The sequence below is a fragment of the Chelonoidis abingdonii genome, chromosome 2 (genome assembly GCF_003597395.2).
Source record: "Chelonoidis abingdonii isolate Lonesome George chromosome 2, CheloAbing_2.0, whole genome shotgun sequence".
NCBI classification, from domain to species: Eukaryota; Metazoa; Chordata; order Testudines; family Testudinidae; genus Chelonoidis; species Chelonoidis abingdonii.
In genome coordinates, this window is record NC_133770.1 from 82,479,423 (window position 1) to 82,496,425 (window position 17,003).

General features: G+C 45.4%; 1 pseudogene; it reads left to right on the top strand.

The window, feature by feature from the left end:
• Positions 1-5,127: 5,127 nt before the first annotated feature.
• The window catches only part of LOC116821604 (collagen alpha-6(VI) chain-like), a 32,713-nt pseudogene continuing 20,837 nt past the window's right edge, over positions 5,128-17,003 (top strand).

Genomic DNA, 17,003 nt, shown 5'->3' on the forward strand with positions numbered 1-17,003 from the left:
AATCAGTTATTTGCCCAGCTCTCATTTTTGAACCCTTTCTCCTTTGCCTTCCTGCCTTAGAGTATCAGATGGGTAGCTGTGTTAGTCTGTATCCACAAAAACAACAGGAGGTCCAATGGCACCTTAAAGACCAAGATTTATTTGGGCATAAGCTTTCATGTGTAAAAACCCCACTTCTTACCCACTTACCCCCCACTTTTTTACTCACGAAAGCTTATGCCCAAATAAATGTTAGTCTTTAAGGTGCCACCAGACTCCTCGTTGCCTTAGAGTGCGTGTTTCCTGGGCCTTTGTTCCTCCCAGAGTCTCTTTCTGTGCCAGGCTTGCTGCCCTGCCCGGGCGCACAGAAATCCTGTTACTCCTGTGAAACCCTGCCTCAGACTGCAAGGTAATGAGAATTGTACCAGTCTGGGTCCTGCCCATGGACCCTCCACTCTGCCAGAGAAAAGAGGCTTAGTCTGACAGGTGAGAAGAAGTTTCTCTCTCTCCACCCTTCCACCTCTATAGGCTGTATCCACATTAGCAGCACTTCATGCAGTCTATGCCCAGAACAGAGGCACGTGAGAACTCCATTCCTCATGCAGCTGCACCATTGTGGGATTACAAGGAGGTAAATGAGAAAACTCCTCTTGTTCAAAATGACTCCTGTTTTACTGAGCAAGGCCCTGAGTGGTACAAGGTCTCCTAAAGTACTTACATGGATATTAGGGGGAGCAGGCAGGTGTCCGTTCAGGTTCCCAAGCACATCCAACAGGCTAGTCCCACCATCAGGGTATTTATTCCAGTACGCTTCTTGGTTAAGTGGTCCCCAGACCAGGATTTATTAACAGTATAACTGCCCTCTTGTAAATAGCCAGGATAAGTACCACATGCACACTACTTGGTGGCAAGCCAGTGGTTTGTTGTCTAGCAGTATGATCCTTGCTTTGAGTGTGACAACACTCTGGTTTACATTCTGGTTAAATCCTTGCAGTGGTGTATAAAATATTCATTCTTAGGCAATTTTTTCCTGGGCCTTGATGTGACCTGTGGCAAGAACCATGACCCCTAACTCTGGCTACAAATAAACTGTGTTTATACCTGTGAATTGTTAATCCTCCCAAAGAGATACCCTATGCCACCAAATTTAGATGTATTAATTAATCTGCATATACATTAGAGAAGTTAGTAGCTGAGAATGCAGAGATGTCTCAGCCCTCACTGCTATGCTTTCTCTTATCTTTTACTTGAACTATCTTGTAAAGAGGCAGCGAGAGAGAGAGCGCGCTGATGTCCCCACTGGTCCAGAAGGCAAATGCTTGAATTTAGGGCTTGGCTACACTCGAAACTCCAAAGCACTGCCGCGGGAGCGCTTTGAAGTGTGAGTGTGGTCGCGGCGCCAGTGCTGGGAAAGAGCTCTCCCAGCGCTGCAGGTACTCCACCTTCCCGTGGGGATTAGCTTACAGCGCTGTTTTTTCACACCCCTGAGCGAGAAAGTTGCAGCGCTGTAAAGCGCCAGTGTAGCCAAGGCCTTAGACAACCAAGAAGCCTCCACTGCAATTCCAGAAGAGACCAGACTTTTTGTAGCAGAAAGCCCTTATTCATTTGATTCTGAACCACCTATAGTTAACAGCCTGGATGTCAGAAAAAGAAGTGTAGTTCAGCAGGAGTCCTCTGCTAGCCTAACTGAGGCATTTTGGTACCCAGACGAAACTCAGCTGGAAAACTTCATTCTTTGATCTGGTCAAAATGTTAATTTCTGGTATGAGGAGAAAACAGCAAGCTCTTTTGAGCAGGCATTGCCTTTATGTTTGTATAAAGCCTAGCACAATGGGGGCTTGGCCTCTAGATGCTACCATAATGCAGATTTCTGGCAACCTCAGCTGTGTTAGAGTATCTCCTGGATGGTTGGTTGAGGTTCTACAATCAGCCTTACCATCATTATGTAGGCACCCTGGTCTCCCATGTCAATTCATCAGAAGGGCCATATTAGACATTCCTATGGCTGACTTTTCTAACTACCATTATCTCTGAAAGACAGATTTTGTAATTAGTACCTCTATGTATATATATAAGAACCATACTGCTCTGCTTGGGAGAAAGCAATTATCCTTTTAGATCCAGAAATCCTTAGCACTCCTTTGGATAGTTGTGGCATAAACAGGCACTCCTAATACTCTAAAGCAGTGGCTCTCAAACTTTTTTCATTTGTGGACCCTTAAAATTTGAAACGGAGGTATAGACTCTTTTGGAAAAATTAGGCAGGTTAAGAACGACTGCTCTAAAGATATATCTCAAGCAGATTGTGTACACACATCAGTTGTACCCTGTTCATCTCATGCTATGAGAAATGCCAGGGCCTTATGGCTTTAAAGTTGCTGTAGGCAAGATGTTAAAATCCTGTACCAGTTGGCCTGTTAGGCATCTGGAAAATATTTATGAAGGAGGCAGTGCTCCTTCTGCAAGGACCCTAGTGGCATTGTGGGCAAAGGCATATTAGCCTCATCTGAGAAAGATTTATAAAGTAAACTTAAAAATTCATGCTGGAATAAGAAGCATATTTGAAATATGAAACCTTGGTAAGTGACGTTTGGGGACATATATGTGGGCGTGTCTAAATGCAGAAGTTACCCCAGTTTTAAAAAAACTATTTAAAAGCCACTTTAGGTAAACCAATCCCACCCCTGTGTAAATACTCTTGAGGTTTAAACCCACAAAAGTTTATCTTTAGTTTATCTTTAGTTTAACCCGTGCAAAAATGTATTTAGACCAGGTCTATGCCAATGTGGTCATGTGAATCCAAATTTAGATATTCATCTAACTATGCTCAGGACAAGTGAACGTGTGAAGCACCTTTCTCTGGAAGTGAACAATTACAGCTAGAATCAAAGCACAGTAACCAGGCTCCACTGACCGAAAGAGAACAAGTTAAATGTTCTGGATTAAAAAGAAACCTGGAATCATAAACAAGTCACATATTTCTGGATTAAGAAGCATGTCACTAAGGGCATGGCTACACTAGAAACTTCAAAGCGTTCCCGTGGGAACGCTCTGGCAGCAGCTCTTTGAAGTGTGAGTGTGGTTGTGCGCGAGGGCTGGGACAGCTCTCCCAGTAATTCACCTCCACAAAGGGATTAGCTCTGAGTGCTGGGAGCACGGCTCCCAGTGCTCAGAGCCTGTTTACACGAGTGCTTTAAAGTGCTCAGACTTGCTGCGCAAAGGGGGGTGTGGTTTTTCACACCCCTGAGCCAGCAAGTTAGAGCGCTATAAAATGTAAGTGTAGACAAGCCCTAAATAACGGAGTCCTTGAAGTAAATTATACATATCCCATTAATTTTAATGAGGCCAGAATGGAGGGACTAGCACTGCACAGTTGAGGGGGTAGAACATGTCAGGCTGACTGACCCACGTGTGTTTTCTGATCTTTGTTTCAGTATCTGGCTCCATAACCCAAGTTTGACAGAAGTTTTAATGACAAAGGAACCCTGCTCATCAAAATGTTACTCCGAGGGTGAAATTCAACCCATGCACAAGGCCTAAGCATCATTTAAGCCCTATTTTGAGTGGTGCATAGATCTCGTGCTCTCTCTTTCTCTCTGCACTGAAGTGAATTGCCGATATAGTGGGCTGGCTGAAGATGAAAAATAGCCAAGGAGAGTTCACATTTGAATAGGGGAGGTTAGGTCTCACTAGAAAAACTATTATTACTAAATATTTTGCTATGGAGATCAAACAGATGCTGTGGTCAGAAACAAGTGGACTGGCAACGGTCCTGGCTTGTCTATACTGTTTCCAGTTTGGACTATGTAGGTGTGAGTAGCAGTGCACACCAGAGTGCTGCACTGGAACTCCCCTGTGTGGACACTGCGGGCATGAACTAAAGGGTTTCTAGTTCATGTTAACTTAGCCCTCTTCATACTGCAGGGCAATGTAGACATAGCCTTAGTTTAATGAACAGAAAGCCTGTGCCTGACATTCAGGAAACACATTTTCCTTCAATCTGATGGCTTGTGATTATTTTCCTTGTCACACATCCCTTCTCTGTCCCCTGTTGATTCCTGTCCTGCTGCCACTTTGATCGCTTTAAAGGATGTTACACTAAATCAGAGGAGAGCCTCATATCAAAAAATGAACCAAAACTGGACTTCAAGACTGGCACTGGTTGCTTGTTGTTTTCAGGATTGAATTGAAGGTGTTAATGTTGGCCTATAAAACACTCAATGGTTTGAGACCTTCCTATCTGGAAGACAGCCTCTCATTATGCCACACGGTCACAGTTGCGCACAGAGGAGACACTTCAGCTATATTCCAAGCACTTTAAAGGTGAGGCGGCTGGTGATAGAGCAATCTCCTTTCAGAGCCCTGTGCTCTGAAACAAGCTTCACCACTTAGCCTCAAATAGCCCTGAGCTGCTGGTCTTCCGGGCTTGCTGCAAGGTCAGGTGTATCTATTTAAGTGGGTTCAATCTGTATGGGAGAGGGGAATATCTTGGTTTGGGTTTTGAAGGCAATTCAGTTCTGTTGGGGTAAGATGCTGTTTAATTTTTGTTTTTATAACTTGTCAGGGTGCAGAGAGCTCTCTCCCTTCAGAACCTTTTCTCTAATATTTTGCCTTGTTTGTGTATCATCACTAGAAACTTAGAGGTAGACAAAATTAGTTTATAATCTACAATCCGAAGTTTGAGAGAGAGAAGGAACATCAGACTTAGAGTAAATTCTCCCTATGCAATTTGCATTGATTTTAGAATGTGATCCTTTATCTCCTGTACAGGGGCTCAATAAGGCCTACTATCTAAGCCCTTTAAATAGGGCTGCATTCATATAAGAGTCCAAGATGAAAGACGTAAAGCTACATGAAATGTGCTTGAACAAGGTAGTTTATGAACTGTCATCCAGAACAGAACAAACTGTTTAGACTCCTAAAGCACATTGAGCACTTGAGTGGAGTTGTTTTTTCAGAATGACTATAAACTTCATGCTGTTTGCCCTATTTAGCGCAACTAAAGTCTCAAACCTCACTTTTCAACAGGTTTTGCCTGTTCCTTAAAGTTTATCCTTCCCAAGGCAAATTATGCTCTTGGTTACACCAATATAATTCCACTATTAGAAGTGGGATCAGTGTTTTCCCCAAGAATTGAAATTGGGAGGGATGGAGGGGGGAAGTGTTGGAATATTTAGGGGAAGGTGAGGGCTGACGAGGATTGAGACGGAAGGCAAAGGTGGGCTGTATGGCACCATAGTAAAAACTGAAAAATGTTTCACGACCATTTTATTAGATTTAACTCGTTTTAAAATCATCACCAAAATTAATGTTGGCTATTCAAGCCTACTATGAAGCACAACATCTACATCCATCTTGATTTCTTGTAATTTTATACTCTTTGGTGTTTTCTTGTGTGTCCGTTACTTCCAGTTCTTCATGATATGCTCATGATCAGGCAGAAGGCGACTTCTTTCAAAATTCTATGCAGTGAAGAAAAATAACGCTCAACTGTAGCTGTTGTGACTGGGAGTTGCAAGAGATGAATTCCTACTTCTTTTATCCCAGGAAACATAGCAAAAAGATTGGGTCAAACTCCTAGTGATGATTAAGAAGTTGAAGTTAAAATCTTCATTCGTCTGATATTCCACTCTGTGTTCAAAGTTCTCTGCTCTGTCCTGATCATATAGCAGCCCTATTGCTGGTAGTGTCTCACTCCACTCAACTATAGGTGTTTTATAAGACAGGCATCTGCGAAAGCTATGTGGAGGCTGAGCAGAATCCAGAAATCGCTATTGTAGATTTGTACAAATCAAGTCTGCATTTTTTTAGCTGGATTAACAAACACTTCTTGTCCTCTTCACTTAAGGAGTCAATATAAGTACTTTCATTAGTCAACTTTTGGACTGAAGTGTTTGCTTCTTCCAGTACATTTTCAATGGATATCTCTGATTGATTCATGGGTAGCTTCTATTGCTGGACAAAGATCTCCTACTGTTGTAGCAGATGCCTGGATGACATTGTTTAATGACCCAAGTAGTTTCAACAGTAGCTGGGAATGAATGACAGAGAATGGATCACTCAAATGCTTCCCTGTTCTGTTCATTCCCTCTGAAGCACCTGGAATAATCACTGTCAGAAGACAGGTATCAGAGGGGTAGCCGTGTTAGTCTGGATCTGTAAAAGAAGCAAAGAGTCCTGTGGCACCTTATAGACTAACAGATGTTTTGGAGTATGAGCTTTCAAGGGTGAATAACCACTTCGTCGAATGCATCTGTTAGTCTATAAGGTGCCATAGGACTCTTTGCTTCTTTGTCAGAAGACAGGAAACTGGGATAGATGGACCATTGGTCTGCCTCAATATGGCAGTTCTTACATAAAAATAATTGTAATAAAAAAAGTTTAGTAAAGAAACTCCCCAAGTTAATGACCTCTTGAGATAGCGGTAATGTGAGAGAATGAGCTTGGCAAATAATGCATTTTAAAAATCTTGGCCTACTAAGAAACATTTATATAAGTTTCCCAGTCACAAATCTAGCATTCTGTAGCGAAGTCACTACAACATAGTCCAATGCTCTGACCACTGTTTGTCATGCCACTGTTCACTCTACCACTCTGTCCTCAGTGGCCCTGCATTGTAACCTTCTGTTGCCACCTGCCACTATTACCTCTGCGAGTCGGCCTCTCAGGGTTCCACCCAGCTCTCAGTAGGGTGACCAGATGTCCCAATTTTATAGGGACTGTCCTGATTTTGGGATCTTTTTCTTATATAGGCTCCTATTACCCTCCATTGCCAGTCCCGATGTTTCACATTTGCTGTCTGGTGACACTAGCTCTCAGTGATTCCAGCTCTCAATGAGGGAACCTGACTGCTAGCGCAAGCTGGGCTGTCTTGTCCCCAGAACCATTGTCCCACAGCAGGTCTAAGCACTTAGATATGATTATCAGTGATTTCAGCTCTAGTGGTCATTAAAAAGACTCTCTATGGAGCCTAATCAGCTCTCTTTAAACAAGTCAAATAGTGCCTCATAGGCAGCGCCCACACCACCAAGCAAAATACCTGTGCCTCACCCCCTTTCTCTCTTTTCACGAGGATATGGCATCCAAACCTCCTGCTTAGGGAATGCAGTTCAGTTATAAGTGACTAGTGCTTAATTTGTAATGAAAGAGGTGCCCTCTTATCTTCACCTATCTAAATTAATTGCTTTCCAGCAACATTTTTTATTTTTAGGTTCACAATATGTATTTATTTAGGGCTACTCCAAGCATCTTGAAAACTGAAGAACTTGTCATTGCCTATCAGGTCCTAGTGCAGTTGAGAAGCCAAGTAATTCTGTTTTTCACAGTCACAAAGTGAAAGCATATCTGTTTGACAAGAGGTTGAAATAACCTTCCATTACATATCACTTGATCAAACCTTTGGATTTGATAGGAAGTTGGGGGCAACTTTCAGTGAGAATCCAGCTTTTGTATTTTTTCAAAAAATATAAAAAAGAAGAAAAGAAAAGAACCCTAGTCTATGTGGGGAGCATTTGTTGTAATTATTTCCTACATTTTCTCATACAGGTTTACTACAACAAAATTACCAACTCATGACAGGAAACTTTTAAAACTAAACAATCTGCATCTGTGCAGACGCAGTACCAAATAAAACATAATTTTCAAACTCATAAAATAAAGTTCAGACCACACAGAAAACAGAATAAAATATTACTGATCCCACATGTCCTGGGGTGTTCCACTCACAGCTGGGCTGGCACTTTCTGGTCACTCGCTCTCTCTGGTCTGCAGCTCTTCTTGCTCCAGGACCCGCAGCATCTTCTTTATAGCTTAGCACGCTGGCTAAGTCACTCAGTATTCCCCCTTCTGGAGTTCAGTCCACCAGCAGCCCTAGGCAGTTTTCCCATTCACTGCCCCAGTGCCACTACTCCATTGGCCAGCAGGGGAACCCAGGCCTGCCCTCTACTCCAGGTTCCAGTCCAGGTAGGGTGATCAGATGTGCCAATTTTATAAGGACAGTCCCAATTTTTGGGTCTTTTTCTTATATAGGCTCCTATTACCCCCCTACCCCTGTCCCAATTTTTCACATTTCCTGTCTGGTCACCCAAAGTCCAAGAACCCTAATCTCAGCAGTTCTGGGTTTCCTCTTTCTTCCTTTCCTGCTCCTTCCCTGGACTGCTTCCTAATCTTTAGTTCCCTTTCTTTCTCTAGTTATACCAACTACTAACCAACTCCTTCCTCCCAGGGAGTAACTATTTCCCTGCAGCCCCCAAACACTCCTCCCTGTTCCCAGAAAATAACTACTGCTACTGCCTGCCTTCCTGAAGCCTTTCCTAGTCACACCAGTCTGTAGCCAGCTTGCCCCACCTGTTCCTGCACAGGTGAGCCTCTCTGTAGGTAGCTGCCTCCAGCCAAAAGCTCCACTGTTTGCAGCCTAATTAGCTGAGTGGGCCCACCTGGCCCAATCCCCTCTTGCAAGGCTAGTCGTGTTGGGATCTTACCTCATCACACCACAGTTTTGATGTATCAGTGTTTTAGCCTTTCCATGGGTAGCAGTGCAGTCTTACAGAATGATACAGAGTTACTATTTTTCATAGAAAAAAAATCAAATAATTTACTCTTAAAAATAAACTCTACTTACCCCCATATGTAATTCCCAATTATCAGGCCTGAAGGACATTCACTGCAGTCTGTGGTCCCCTAGGAAGCATGAGCATTTAAACTTCAGAATTATACATCCCCCATTATAAATCCCCTCATTAAGGGCAGGAAGGCTTCTGACTGCTATCCTGATTATTTACCCACTCAAGATTGGAGTAAGCACTTTACCTAGAGCAAGACTTTCAGGCTGGAGTGGGAATCTGAGCTACACCATGGTCCCAGGTTCCATTGGCTTCCTGAGCTATATTAAACCCCTGACATGGAATAAGTTCATCAGGGCTGAAGCAAGCCTGAGCTCCCAAAATGGAGGAAACTCCCCTAAGCTGAGCCAGATGTCTGCGTAGACTGAGTCAGCTGTGAAGGCCTCACCCCACAAATCAGCAGCAGTGAAGGCTGGCCCTGTGCCCAGAGCCCTGATTGGCTGGAGATGGACAGGCAGGAGAATCTGGTCTCTTCTTCCTCCTCTTTCCCCTGAGACTTGGTTGGCCAGAGGAGGAAAACCTGATCCTGCTTCCTACTCTCCTTTTATTTGAGAAGGGACCGCAGGGGATGCAAGAGCACAACCAGCCCAAATGGAGTTTAAATTCAGGTCTGTGGGCTAGGCCCAGGGAGTAGCCAGAGCATGCAACCCCAGTAAGCCTACAACACATATAAGAACCAGCCACTACCCAAAACACTGTGTGTGACCAATGGGGGTAGAGTTTCTTTTAGGCATTTGGAATTTATGTCAAACTCGCATTGACTATACTTTACCATGATACTAGCATTCTGCATATGAAACTGAAGGTGCTGTGAGAGCTCTCTACATTGGCATGATGCCTCACTGAAATCTCTCCTTCTCAAACAGGGTCCCTCTGCCCACAGGCTTTATAGTTCCTTAATCCCACCCCTTAATAGTTACTGGCCAATCAGCCTCCTCCAGTGATTCAAAATGGAGTTTTGTAGCCAACAGCCTGTCCCAGCTCTAAGAACATTCCACCAACATATTTCCCCAAGGTAAAAATATTTTAATATTTGTGGTTTCAAAAGAAAGATAGTTGGGAAGAGGAAAGAAGAAACCTTTCTTGCAAGTACACACCCTGCTATTGTTTTCTACTTTGCCACTTCTTTGGACTCAGAAGAGAATGTTTAAGCAAGTAAATAGCTACCCATTTAAGTTTTTCATAAATGAGCCCTCTTAGACTCCATGCTGTCTGTGATGGACTGCTCTACTGAAGTTTCACAGAGGTATTTGTGAGGAAGGGTATAGCTTGACCTTCTGAATGTGGATATTCTGATATTACATGTACAAGCAAAGTACTGTTCTTGTGGCAAAATCACAGGGTCTCCATATTGCCTGTTGATCTCATTTCACTGTTCACTGTGGAGTCCCCAGCACCTAGCTCAGTGATGCTGTGGAGAGGATTTGCTCCAATGAGCAGAGTTTGGTGGTCTGTCTATAAGGTTACTGTTGTACGTTAGTTACTTGCCTGAAGGGATAGCATATCGCTTCAACCTGGCCTTAATTTCCTGACATTTCACATTTCTTTTTAACTGTAAGTGGCATACAAGGAATTAAAAATATTTCCTTCTTGAGCAGGAAACATGGTCCTTAGACAGTTCTGTTAGGCACAGAATATCTGCAGAAGCGCACATTTCACATCTGGGAAGACTTCAGCCTCCTTAAATTATTGGCAGATGAGAGGATGTATACTAGTATACAGTGTGTTTCCAGGAACAGACAGCATGAATCTTAGGGTTTTGGGGTTGAGGGGGGGACATTTAAAAGAAATGTTATTCAAAATTTGTTTTCTGGAAATTGGCTTTAGTAATTTACTTTCTTTTCAAATAAATCTGCTGCTTGGCACGCGAACTTGAATTCAATCATTTTCTCCATCTGTCACTGTGATTATATTATGGTGACATCTGGAATTCAGACCGGCTGTATAAAAAATCAAAATATTGTAGAAGTTTTTGTAACATACAAAAACTGGGTCTGAGTGTGATCCAGCTGTTACTTCATGATTTCTTAAACAAGAAAATGATAAGCTATGAAGTGAGCACTTCGCAGCACATTCAGGAAAATAGAATTTAATTCAGTGAAAACCAGCCATTCTGAAATTAAAAAACAGTTCACAGATAAGACTGAGAAAACCTTCTATGACTTGCTTTGTCTTCTAAAGCTTTTCTCTCCTTTTACATCCAATGGGGAAGTATTTGCATGGGCTGTTGATATAACCTCTGTGGTCCAAATCCTATTCTTGAAGCTAGCAGTGTGAATGGATTCACCCCAGTGAAACACAGCAGCATTTGATCGGTTTTAAGGGAGAAAGAGAATGCTAAAGCACTACAGATGACAAGAAAAATGAGAAGTGGATTTTAATTTAAAAACTCCACAGTTACCACACAGTAATGTGTGAGATACCAAACTTATTTCCTGTTCCTACTCTCACAGGTACTACTGTGGGAGAACTGTTGAATTTTAAACAAAAATGTGAGAGCAATCACTTATCCTCTCAGATGAGATACAATTTGAAATTTTCTTCAGGCTATTACATTTGCAATAAGTTATTGAACTTCCAAAGTGTTTTGTGAAACCTTGAAAACACTCTGTGAGGGTGGAATGCATATTTCAATCCAGGGCATTTGCTGTAAACTAATTAGCAGCATTCTACAGAAAGCTGGAACCCTGGTACTGAGGTACCTTCAGTCCTGTATCCCAAAGGATCAAAATAAAACCAGCTTCTTTAATCTGTACCTTTCTATGGTCCAGGCCATGCAGTGAGTTTTAGTTTTTCAGCCTCTGGGGAGGAGAGACCCTGGGTGAGCCAGTTTGCCGTGACTATTGATCAATCAGGTAGAATTAGCTAACTCTAAATGAGAGACGAACATCAGAAGAACTAATAGAAGACAAAGTGTGGGCTCAGTATATCAAAAGAAATTACACAGAGACAAGAGGAACAGATATTTAAAATCTCAAAAAGTCTAAAAAGCAATATGAAAGGCCGTACTTCCAGGGAGAGTTATCTGAATACTGAATTCAGGCTTGTGCTGTTTAAGAGTATGTGGAATCCCAGCTGAGAGTGAAGGCATCAACCCCACTGAATTTATGAAGAAAGTGATTCGGAAAGTGATCTGCCTAAAGCACGAGATGATCCCTTGTACAAGAGTATTATTAGCATCATCATTGTTCAGGGTTAAAATAGTAACAAAAAAAAAGGGAGGGGGCAATAAATGAAATTTCAGCCCCACCAAATGGGGGGAAGACAGAGCTGCTCACAGTAAAACTGTTATCCAGTGCGCAGTGTTTCATCCTGTAAATATGACAAGAAACCAGCACTATTTGCTTTGGGATTAAGATTAACAATCAGTTGAAGAACATTGACAGGAAATGCAGGAGAAATAATATAGAGAAAAAAAGATTCAAACTACCAGTTCTCCTCAGACTTTTTATACTAAATAATAGCCTTTTTCTTTCCAGTTCATTGGTGTTGATTGCACCCTGCTTAGTTTATCTGATGATGTAAATATTACCCTCAAAGTGGAATGCTTACTTAGGACAGCCGTGGCTTACAAATCTACAGGGCATCCAGTCAAATGTGCTGTATAAAAAGCTGCCCTCACAGCAAAATCTTTGAGCCAGATTCTCCTTTCATCCAAGTGTAAATCAGAAACAGCTCCACTGAAGTCAGTGTTGTTTCACTAGCAGGAAAGCAGTGTTAGCAACATCAGAATAGACCTCTGACCCAAGCTCTTTCTGTCACATATGACCTGCACCCATTCAGTGAATTTGTAACACGGCAAATTTTTATGAAGGTTTTTTTTGGTACTGGTTTAAGAGATGTTTGTCAGGAAAGGCCATAAATATACCTATTGTCTTGTCATGGGCATGAGACATAGTATGTCACATAGAAAATGAAAGGGTTATACCTACACCAACCAAATAATTGTGCCTCAGTGCCGTATCCAGTTGCACCAATTTTGATTTTTTGGGGGTGAACTAACTTTTCCAATTGGAATTAAAGTATACAATAAAAAACAATTTAGATGGGCTCTGCTCCTCCTCCCGCTACCCAGCCACAGTATACCTCTGCCATCCCCTGAGGGCGCACTGGAAGACCTCCCAGAGGAGGCAGTGGCTGATGGAGATGCCCTCGCTGACAATACTGGGGGAGAGCAGGTGTAAATCTCAGGGAAGGAGAGACACTGCATGCACCCGCCAAGCTCAGGTAGGGATGTGTCCCCCTGCCCCCCAATATCACTACCTGCGCCTGTTGGCAGAACCCACTGGCAGGGGCAGAGGGCAATGTAGGAAGGCATTGCTGCTGTCAGAGGTGGGATTACAGTGCTCCTGCCTGCCACGCTCTTGCTTTCTGTGTGGACCCTGTTGCTAAACGCTAGAAGTCCCCGAATGTGCTTTGATGTACTGCTTTTTGAAACGCTGAAGTGTTTCAAGGCCCTCCCCCGCCACCCCCCCATGAGGACATTGGCTATTAGTGTGCATCACTAGTCTAGGTGGGACCCTGCACTTGCAAGAGGGACCAGTTTTATACGGACAGTGGGTCTAACTGGGACTTAAGGGATACATAGGCCTTGCCCCAGGCCTCTAGGCTGGGGTGTGAATGTCACTGTTATATGACATCTCTTACATGTGCCTGTGTGTCACTTAGGCCTTGTCCTCATGAGGGGAAAATATATGTTCTTATTATGTGTTAGCTAAGACATGGTAACTAACAGATGGTGAAATCTTAGTGAAGCTGAGACAGTACCTACCTTCCACCTAAGTTAGCAGGTTGAGGTGAAGCCTATGGGAGAACCTAGCTGTACTATTGGGTTTCTGGGAAGTGGGCGGACGAAGCCTGCCCACTGCTAAAGGATCCCCCCCACAGCCTAAGGGGAGGATCCACAGGACCACAGAAGCTCACTGATTACGAGGGACAACTAATAAAAGAACAGGGACAGGAGTGTGGTCAAAGGGTCATAAAGAGAGAACCTGACGGGGACACTGAGCAGAGAGCCCCGGACAGTGCCCACTGCTCCTCGAAGGCATCAAGGGAGCCAGTGGACGCCGCCCAAAGGAACTCCGCCCGGGTACGGGAACGGACCATGGATCGGAAACAAGCCCCACAGTCACCGGAGTCTCCATCGCCCAACCTCCTCTCCCTGATTGTGTAGATGGCCATTTTAGCCAGGGCGAGGAGGAGGTTGACCAGGAGGTCCCGGGACTTCGTGGGGCCACGGATAGGGAGTGCGTAGAGAAGGAGGTGAGGGGAAAAGTGCAGCCAGAAACGCAATAGGATGTCAATGAGGAGCCGGTATAGGAGCTGCAACCCGGCGCACTCTAAGTAAACGTGCGCCAGGGTCTCCCTCACGCCGCAGAAGGGGCAGGTGTCTGGGACAGGGGTAAACCGCGCCAAGTACACGCCTGTGCTCACGGCCCCATGAAGGAGCCGCCAACTGATATCCCCAGCGGGCCTCGGGACCAGGGTGGAGTAGAGGCTGGCCCACCGGGGCTCCTCACCCTCCAGAGGTGGCAGGAGGTCCCGCCACTTTGTGTCGGGGTGGGACACGAGGGTGAGGAAGTGTGAAGGGTGTGGAGCATGAGCGTGTAGAGTTGTTTCCTTGGCGCGGTTTGAAAACGGACCGGCTGCAGATTGTGCAGCCGGCTTGCCGAGAAGGGGCAGGGGGCCCGGTCGGGTCTATGGGGCAGGAATAGAACATAGCTGTATCTATTGGGTTTTCCGGGAAGTGGGCGGGTAAAGCCCACCCACCACTAAAGGATCCTCCCCCAGCCTAAGGGGAGGACCCACAGGACCACAGAAGCCCACTGATTACGGGGGACAACTAATAAAAGAACAGGGACGGGAGTGTGGTCAGAGGGTCATAAGAAGGGAGCCGGACGGGGACACCGAGCAGAGAACCCCGGACAGCGCCCACTTCTCCTCGAAGGCGTCAAGGGAGCCAGTGAACGCCGCCCAGAGGAACTCCGCTCGGATACGTGAACGGACCAGGGACTGGAAACAAGCCCTACAGTCACCGGAGTCTCCATTGGCCAACCTCCTCTCCCTGGTCGTGTAGATGGCCTTTTTAGCCAGGGCGAGGAGGAGGTTGACCAGGAGGTCCTGGGACTTCGTGGGGCCACGGATAGGGAGTGCATAGAGAAGGAGGTGAGGGGAAAAGTGCAGGCAAAAACGCAAAAGGAGATTAGTGAGGAGCTGGTATAGGGGCTGCAACCTGGCGCACTCTAGGTAAACGTGTGCCAGGGTCTCCCTTACGCCGCAGAAGAGGCAGGTGTCTGGGACAGGGGTAAACCGCGCCAAGTACACGCCCGTGCTCACGGCCCCATGGAGGAGCCGCCAACTGATATCCCCGGCGGGCCTCGGGACCAGGGTGGAGTAGAGGCTGGCCCACCGGGTCTTCTCACCCTCCAGAGGTGGCAGGAGGTCCCGCCACTTTGTATCGGGGTGGGACACGAGGGTGAGGAAGTGAAGGGTGTGGAGCATGAGCGTGTAGAGTTGTTTCCTTGGCGCGGTTTGAAAACGGACCGGCTGCAGATCGTGCAGCCGGCTTGCGGAGAAGGGGCAGGGGGCCTGGTCGGGTCTACGGGTCAGGGATAGAACATAGCTGTAGAAGGGTGGTTACCCCGCTCCTGCCCTGAAGGCTTAAAACAGCCCTGGGGGAAGGTTGTGGCTGGGAGCTGCTAAGCTGGGCTGATTGGGAAGTGGCTGCAGTTAGGCCATGCCCCAATCAGGCCACAGCTGGCCTGTTTAAAGAGGCTGGGAGCCAGGTGCTCAGCAGTTTTCCTTTGCCTGTACAGGGAGAAGGTCCTGGCTGCAGGGAGCTAGAGACAAGGTACCTGAGTGGAACAGGGCTGGGGAAAGGCAGAGGAGCTGGAGAGCTCCAGCCTGGAAAGCCCCAGGCTGTGGCCTAGCAGAAGACCAACAGGTACTGGGGCTTGCAGAGGGCAGCCCAGGGATAGGCAAAAGCAGCAGGTCCAAAGCCAACCTTGCCAGTGATGAGTAGGCTGATACTGCAGTCTGTCCCAGGGTGTGGGGGCTAGATGATGACTGGCAGGTGAGGTGAGGTGGGGATAGTGGGTGGGGGTTCCCTGGGGAGGGGAGACCCTAAGACTGGGGGTTACTTCCAGGGGGAAGCACCCCAGACAACAGAGCACTGGGAGGGACATGGGGGCCAGAGGACAGGCAGATCACTAGCCTGCAGAGGGTGCCTGGAACTGGAATGAGCTAATTCCTGGAAGTCACTAGCAGGAGGTGCTGCAGGGGTGAGTCTGCACCTCTGCACTAGCGTTTACCTTGATTTAACTCATTTCAAACTATAAACTGCCTTATTTTCAATGGCAGTTAAGAGACCTAAATAGGATTTAGGTAGTGCAAACCAAATGGGGTAGGAAAAGCTAAAGTCAAAGGGCCATTGTGCAGAGCACCCTGAGGCATCCCCCTACCCTTTCTGCTGACACAACTCCAGCCTGAGCACCTCTGCTGACTGCAGTTGTGGCAATATTGCACTAGAAGTGAGACTATAATACAGCTTGATTTAAGTGAGCATGTTGGGTGTGGGAGAGGGTGCACCTTCCCCCCAACAGCGTATTCTCAGAGAAGATGGCCATAAAGTTGCTGCAGTGTGCTTCCTTCCTGAGCCGTAGCCCCGCACAAGGCTGTGGAGATTGTATACCTTGTATACAAGTGCGTAAGTGTATAAAATTTCTGCTGCTGTGCATGCTTCTCCCCGGTCCCAGGAGACACTATGCCTTGCACAAGGACAATGCTTTTCTCCACAGTACACAGGCATTTAAAGAGTTTCCTCCCATGCATTCCACTTGCTCTGAGAGCCATAATTTGGGGCTTAGTGGCCATATGTATTCCTGAGTAGATATTTAGCTATTTAACTACCTTGCCCCTCTGCTTAACACAATGGAGTGGCTTACAGAAAAGTTGATTTCAGCGATGACTGTTGGAGCCAGAAGGAAAGCACAGCTGCATAATAACAGCACCTCAACTGCTGAAAAAATGGTAGATGTAATGATTGGGTTTTGGATTACTTGGCATTTGGGTTTGGGAATTATAATTACTTTTGAGGGATAGCTACATTTAGCTACTAAAAACTTGCTCTTTGTCTCTGTGTACAGTTAATTGTACTTTTCCCACTGTGCATCACAGCTACGTTCATAGAACAATGGGGAAGTTAATAATAGTGAAATACATGCACCTGGCAGAACCCACTCAGCAAGCCAAGAAAAAAATCATATAAAAGCTTGTGAGCAATAGACTCAACTTACCTTCCAAAAGCTGTATAATAATTTCACAAAATATTTTTTTCTACAGCTGAATATAGCTTACAGGTTGTTGACAATGTCTAACTGGGCTACTTTTACTTTCAAATGGTGA